At 41.2% G+C, this 6,950-nt stretch overlaps 3 pseudogenes; all 3 read left to right on the forward strand.

Moving 5' to 3' along the window:
* Nucleotides 1-3,869: 3,869 nt before the first annotated feature.
* On the forward strand, nt 3,870-4,034 carry LOC145265496 (U2 spliceosomal RNA; annotated as a pseudogene).
* A 103-nt stretch (nt 4,035-4,137) lies between these two features.
* On the forward strand, nt 4,138-4,350 carry LOC145263922 (U2 spliceosomal RNA; annotated as a pseudogene).
* A 2,158-nt stretch (nt 4,351-6,508) lies between these two features.
* LOC145265504 (U2 spliceosomal RNA) lies at nt 6,509-6,634 on the forward strand (annotated as a pseudogene).
* The last annotated feature ends 316 nt before the right edge of the window (nt 6,635-6,950 follow it).

Raw genomic sequence — 6,950 nt, forward strand, 5'->3', positions numbered from 1 at the left:
TATGCACACGCACACACACACACACACACGCACACACACGTACACACACTTATTCTTACTTTTTACTTTAAAAATCTATTTCTATTTTTTAGAGTAATTTACGATTTTTAGACAGAGCTGTTAGGCTATTTTTAATTATACGAAATATCCCCGAGTGTAGCCTCTGCCCTGCGTAAACTGTAACGAGCACACACACACACACACACACACACACACACACACACACACACACACACAGAGATAATAACGTCATTATTTGAGCACGACCTGTCGCTATACAATTGACTTCGATTTTAAATAAATCCAACGTAAAATTTCAGCATTAAATGTATAATATTTGTTTGATTAAAATGCACATCTAAACTAATTCACCGATCATTATCAATTTTGGAGCACGGCTGCTATGTGCAGCGGTATGTTTAAATATGATCTATAATTAGTTCCTCTTCGTATCATGAGAAAAACGTGGAAGCCCTTTATCATATTTTTTTATTTTAAAATAAGCAGTTTATTTTGTTTACTTTATGGCCCCGGCCAACGCCGGGTAGCCCTTATAGTACATGTATGTAAAACTGCAAACAAGTGGACGTAAATTCACATTCAAATAACCAAAATGTTCCTGATGTATGCAGACATAGTCTCATTAGCTTCCATGCATTGAAAAGTTACGACAACACAACTTGATTTTGTAAACATGGGATTAATACATAATTTTAAATATAGATATGTTTATACACATATCTATCTATCTATCTATCTATCTATATATCTATATCTATATCTATATCTATATATATATATATATATATATATATATATATATATATATATGTTGTACCGCCCTTCTTTGAACAGAGGAATTTACATCGATTAGCACTATAAATAGCGTTAGTAATTCCAACACCGGTGAGAGAGATACGACTGCACTCCAACTGTTAGCCGAGCGCCCAGCAGATATACACGCTTTCCTATCTTTGTACATTATTGTTAATACACATGTTCCTTAACCCAACCTCGACTTGATTGTTCTTATTTTCACTGTTGTTCCACGACACGACAATATATATATATATATATATATATATATATATATATATATTAGATATGCTTGTTTTCTTTCCAAGAATAACCCTTTTTAGTTTCAATAAATAAAAAGTAAATTAGCATTGCTGAGTCGTAGATTTCCATCCTCTTTCAAAGATAGCGGCATTTTGAAAGTAATCTCAATTCAGACGAAGTATTTTCTGGGGGAAATTAAATCGAATTATATTATATGTTTTCTTAACAATACACTGGAACGATGAACAAAAAGTGACATTTACAAAAATAAAGTTTTGGTTTATAAGAAAAAAAGCTTACCGATAACATAAACAGACTGACTCTCTTTTATAAAGTACACATGTATAACAAAATAGAAGGAATAGACTGACTTTTTATATATTGTATAACAAACATATGATATATAGACTAACTTTCGTTTATATATTATATACAAACACATACATATATCTGATAAGGAAGATACAGTAAATAAACTGACTTTCCTTTATATATTACATATACACACACACACACACACACACACACATATATATATATATCGCTAATAAGAAAGATAGAGTAAACAGGTAGGCTTTCTTATATATATATATATATATATATATATTATACGCATATATCAATGATAACAAAGAGACGATAAACAGACTGACTTTCTTTTATGCATATATCACTGATATATCGCACGGCTTATCAGATTTACTGTTAAGTTAATTCGTGTTATTTTACTAAGCATACAATCTGTCTCAAAAAGGTATAATTATATACTTTATCCCTACTGAGGAAATTACCAGCGCTATATTGCTACCGGCGTTAAAGGAGAGACTATTTCCATAACTAAGAATGAAGACGGAAGATCCTCATCAGTAGCAAGAGTTACTTAGTCACAGTAGAAAATACGCTATCCGAAAGAAGCAATCGATGAAGTAATGTCTGCACTTACCTCATTAGAATGCAGGAAAATGTGCAATTATCTACGGAAACAATTTGCTTCAACATTGGTACATCAAGATCTTTAAATTCAGGACAGCATTTAAACTGATTAATTTTTAATTATCTGTTTGTTCATATTTAGGTAGTTGGTCCGTGTGGTTGTAAACGGATACAGCATCTTTGAGCCCAAATGGATGTAAAAAAAACACCCCCAAACAACCGTTACTAATCGTGAAGTGTAGATCTTTATTTGGCAATCTAGAGTTATTGACCTTTTTTAATCGCACTGAAGCCCTTTTATATTTAAAGTTAAAATGGTAATTTGATATTAAATTGTTTTTAGTCGCGTTCAAGCGACTCTATAAGTCACTCCGTCGGTCGGTCGGTCTGTCCGTAACACTTATGTGCTTGGCCTTTTTGGTTAAGATCAAAGGTCTGTTGTTAATAGATGCTGTTCTTAGCTTTTTAAGTTTACTTAAATTGTAGTATCTGTTCCGGCAGAAACCACAAGCAAAGACCATATGTGGGGGCGATCCCACATATAAGACCTTAGTCAATGTAGGGAAAACCCTTCATACTAATTGTGACTATACAGCTCCCCTACTTCCCGGGGAGATGCTCCCCATTCCCCTTCACTCCTCACATCAAAAATCGGCCTTGTGTCTAATTGGCTCGATGGGGGAGCAAATAAATACCCTTTTCTTGGCCTTTTTGGCCAAGATCAAAGTGTAGTTTCCATTCCAGCAGATACTACAAGCAAAGACCATATGTGGGTTTGCATGTAGGGGTCCATGTAAGGGCAACCCTTCATACCAATTGTCCATATCCAGCCCCCTATTCCCCGGGGAGTTTGTGCCCATATCCCCTTCACTTCTCACATTAAAAATCGGCCTTGTGTCTAATTTGCTCGGTGGGGGAGCAAATAAATACCGCTTTTCTTGGCCAAGATCAAAGTGTAGTATCTGTTCCGGCAGATGCTGCAAGCTATGACTAGCTATGACTAGCTATGACTAGCAAAGACCAGATGTGGGGGCAACCCCACATGCCTGACCATTAACCAGCTCCCATTTCCCACCTCTCGGGAGCTGGTCCCCTTTTTTCCTTCCCCCTCCCTTCACTCCTCACATTAAAAATCGGCCTTGTGCCTAATTTGCTCGGTGGGGGAGCAAATAAACACCATCTGTTCCGGTAGATACTGAAGCAAAGACCATATGTGGGGGCAACCACACATATAAGACCTTGGTCACTGTAGGGGCAACCTTTCATACCAATTGTCATTATCCAGCTCCCCTATTCCCCGGGGAGTTTATCCCTATTTCCCCTTCACTCCTCACATTAACAATCGGCCTTCTGCTATATTTGCTCGGTGGGGGAGCAAACAAATACAGCTTTTCTTGGCCTTTTGGCCAAGATAAAAGTGTGTATCTGGGCGGAAGATACTGCAAGCAAAGACCATATGTGGCGGCAACCCCACATATAAGACCTTGGTCAATGTAGGGGCAACCCTTCATGCAAATTGTCGCTATCCAGCTCCGCTTCTCCCCGGGGAATTGGTCCCCATTTCCCCTTTACTTCTCACATTAAAAATCGGCCTTGTGCCTAATTTGCTCGGTGGGGGAGCAAATAATACCCCTCTTTTATTGGCCTTTTGGTCAAGATCAAAGTGTAGTATCTGTCCGCTAGATACTGCAAGGAAATACCATATGAGGTGGCAACCATACATATAAGACCTTGGTCAATGTAGGGGCAACCCTTTATACCAATTGTCACTCTCCACCTCCCCTACACCCCGCTGAGTTGGTTCCCATTTTCCCTGCACCCCTCACAATAAAAATCGGCTTTGTGCCTAATTTGCTCGGTGGGGGAGCAAATAAATAACGTTTTCTTGGTCTTTTGGCCGAGATCAAAGTGTAGTATCTGTTCCGGCAGATGCTGCAAGCTATGACTAGCTATGACTAGCAAAGACCAGATGTGGGGGCAACCCCACATGCCTGACCTTTAACCAGCTCCCATTTCCCACCTCTTGGGAGCTGGTCCCCTTTTTCCCTTCCCCCTCCCTTCACTCCTCACATTAAAAATTGGCCTTGTGCCTAATTTGCTCGGTGGGGGAGCAAATAAATACCATCTGTTCCGGCAGATGATTGCTTTGCTTCTTGGCCTTTTGGCCAAGATCAAAGTGTAGTATCTGTTCTGGCAGATACTGCACTTAAGATGGTTTGTACCAGTCAATGGAGGGGAAACCCTCTATACTGGGACAATTATTATTTTTGGTAACCAGAGTGACCCCTTTTAGGGGAGCTGGTTTTTACCTCACATTAAAAACGGCCTTGTGCCTAATTTGCTCAGTGGGGGAGCAAATAAATACCATCTGTTCTGGCAGATACTGCAAGCTATGACTAGCTATGACTAGCAAAGACCAGATGTGGGGGCAACCCCACATGTCTGACCTTTAACCAGCTCCCATTTCCCACCTCTCGGGAGCTGGTCCCCTTTTCCCCTTCCCCCTCCCTTCACTCCTCACATTAAACATCGGCCTTGTGCCTAATTTGCTCGGTGGGGGAGCAAATAAATACCATCTGTTCCGGCAGATGCTGCACTTAAGATAATTTGTACCAGTCAATGGAGGGGAAACCCTCTATATTGGGACAATTATTATTTTTGGTAACCAGAGTGCCCCCTTTTTGCCTACTTTTAGGGGAGCTGGTTTTTACCTCACATTAAAAACGGCCTTGTGCCTAATTTGCTCAGTGGGGGAGCAAATAAATACCATCTGTTCCGGCAGATACTGCAGCTATGACTAGCAAAGACCAGATGTGGGGGCAACCCCACATGCCTGACCTTTAACCAGCTCCCATTTCCCACGTCTCGGGAGCTGGTCCCCTTTTTCCCTTCCCCCTCCCTTCACTCCTCACATTAAAAATTGGCCTTGTGCCTAATTTGCTCGGTGGGGGAGCAAATAAATACCATCTGTTCCGGCAGATACGACAAGAAAAGACCATATGTGAGGTTGCCCCCCACATATAAGACCTTGGTCAATGTAGGAGCAAACCTTTATACAAATTGTCACTATCCAGCTCCCCTACTCACCGAGGAGTTGATCCCCATTTCCGCTTTACTCTTCACATTAAAAATCGGCCTTGTGACTTATTTGCTCGGTGGGTGAGCAAATAAATACAGCTTTTCTTGGCCTTTTGGCATCGATGAAATGTATTATGTGTTCCGCCAGATAATGACAATAAAGACCATATGTGTGGGCAATCCCACATAGAAGACCTTGGGTAATGTAGGAGAAACCCTGCGTACCAATTGTCACTATCCAGCTCCCCTACTCCCCGGGGAGTTGATCCCCATATCCCCTTAATTCCTTAACATTAAAAATCAACCTCGTGCCTAATTTGCTCGGTGGTAGCGCAAATAAATACAGCTTTTCTTGGAATTTTGGCCAAGATTAAAGCGTAGTATCTGTCCGGAAGATACTGCAAGCAAAGACCATATGTGGGTGAAGCACCACATTTAAGACCTTGATCAATGTAGGGGAAACCCTTCATACCAATTGTAACTAGACAGCTCTCTTACACCCCGGGAGTTTGTCCCCATTTCTCCTTCACTCCTCACATTAAAAATCAGCCTTGTGCCTTATTTTCTCGGTGAATACCGCTTTTGTAGGCCTTTTGGCCAAGATCAAAGTGTAGTATCTGTTCCGACAGATACTGCAAGCTATGACTAGCTATGATTAGCAAAGACCAGATGTGGGGGCAACCCCACATGCCTGACCTTTAACCAGCTCCCATTTCCCACCTCTCGGGAGCTGGTCCCCTTTTTCCCTTCCCCCTCCCTTCACTCCTCACATTAAAAATTGGCCTTGTGCCTAATTTGCTCGGTGGGGGAGCAAATAAATACCATCTGTTCTGGGAGATACTGAAAGCAAAGAACATATGTGGGGGCAACCCCATATATAAGACCTTGGTCAATGTAGGGACAACCCTTCATGCCAATTGTCACTATCTAGCTCCCTACTCCCCGGAGAATTGGTTCCCATTTCCTCTTCAATCCTCACATTAAAAATCGGCCTTGTGCCTAATTTGCTCTGTGGGTGAGCAAATAAATACCAACCTAACGTATAAGACTTTGGTCAATGTAGGGGCAACCCTTCATACCAATTGTCACTATCCAGCTCCCCTACAACTCGGGGAGTTCCTCCCCATTCCCCCTTTACTCCTTACATCAAAAATCGGCCTTGTGCCTAATTTGCTCGGTGGGGGAGCAAATACATACCCCTCTTTTATTGGCCTTTTGGGTAAGATCAAAGTGTAGTATCTGTTCCGTCAGACACTGCAAGCAAAGACCATATGTGCAACCACACATATAAGACCTTACTCAATGTAGGCGCAACCTTTATACCAATTGTCACTGTCCGCTCCCCTACTCCCCGCGGAGTTGGTCCCCATTTCTTCTTCACTCCTCACTATAAAAATAGGCCTTGTGCCTAATTTGTTCGGCGGAGGAGCAGATAAATATCCTTCTCTTGGCCTTTTGGCCAAGATGAAAGTGTAGTATCTGTTCCGGTAGATACTGCAAGCAAAGACCATATGTGGAGGTAACCCCACATATAAGACCTTGGTCAATGTAGGGGCTACCCTTCATACCAATTGTCACTATCCAGCTCCCCTACTCCCCGGGGAGTTTGCCCCCATTTCCCCTGCACTCCTCACAATAAAAATCGGCCTTGTGCCTAATTTGCTCGATTGGGGAGCAAATAAATACCCTTTTATTGGCCTTTAGGCCAAGATCAAAGTGTAGTATCTGTTCTTACTTCATGATGTACTTATTTTTATATATAGTGGGAGATCACTTTTCTGTATCAATTTAATTTAAAATGATCACCCACTTTACAACCAGTAAGTTTCAAAGCCATTCCAGTCATTCTCCAGATCATTCAAGTTCTTTTTTTTTAAGTC

Source organism: Euprymna scolopes, chromosome 3 (genome assembly GCF_053919585.1).
Source record: "Euprymna scolopes isolate OS-2025 chromosome 3, ASM5391958v1, whole genome shotgun sequence".
In the NCBI taxonomy this organism is placed as follows: domain Eukaryota; kingdom Metazoa; phylum Mollusca; class Cephalopoda; order Sepiida; family Sepiolidae; genus Euprymna; species Euprymna scolopes.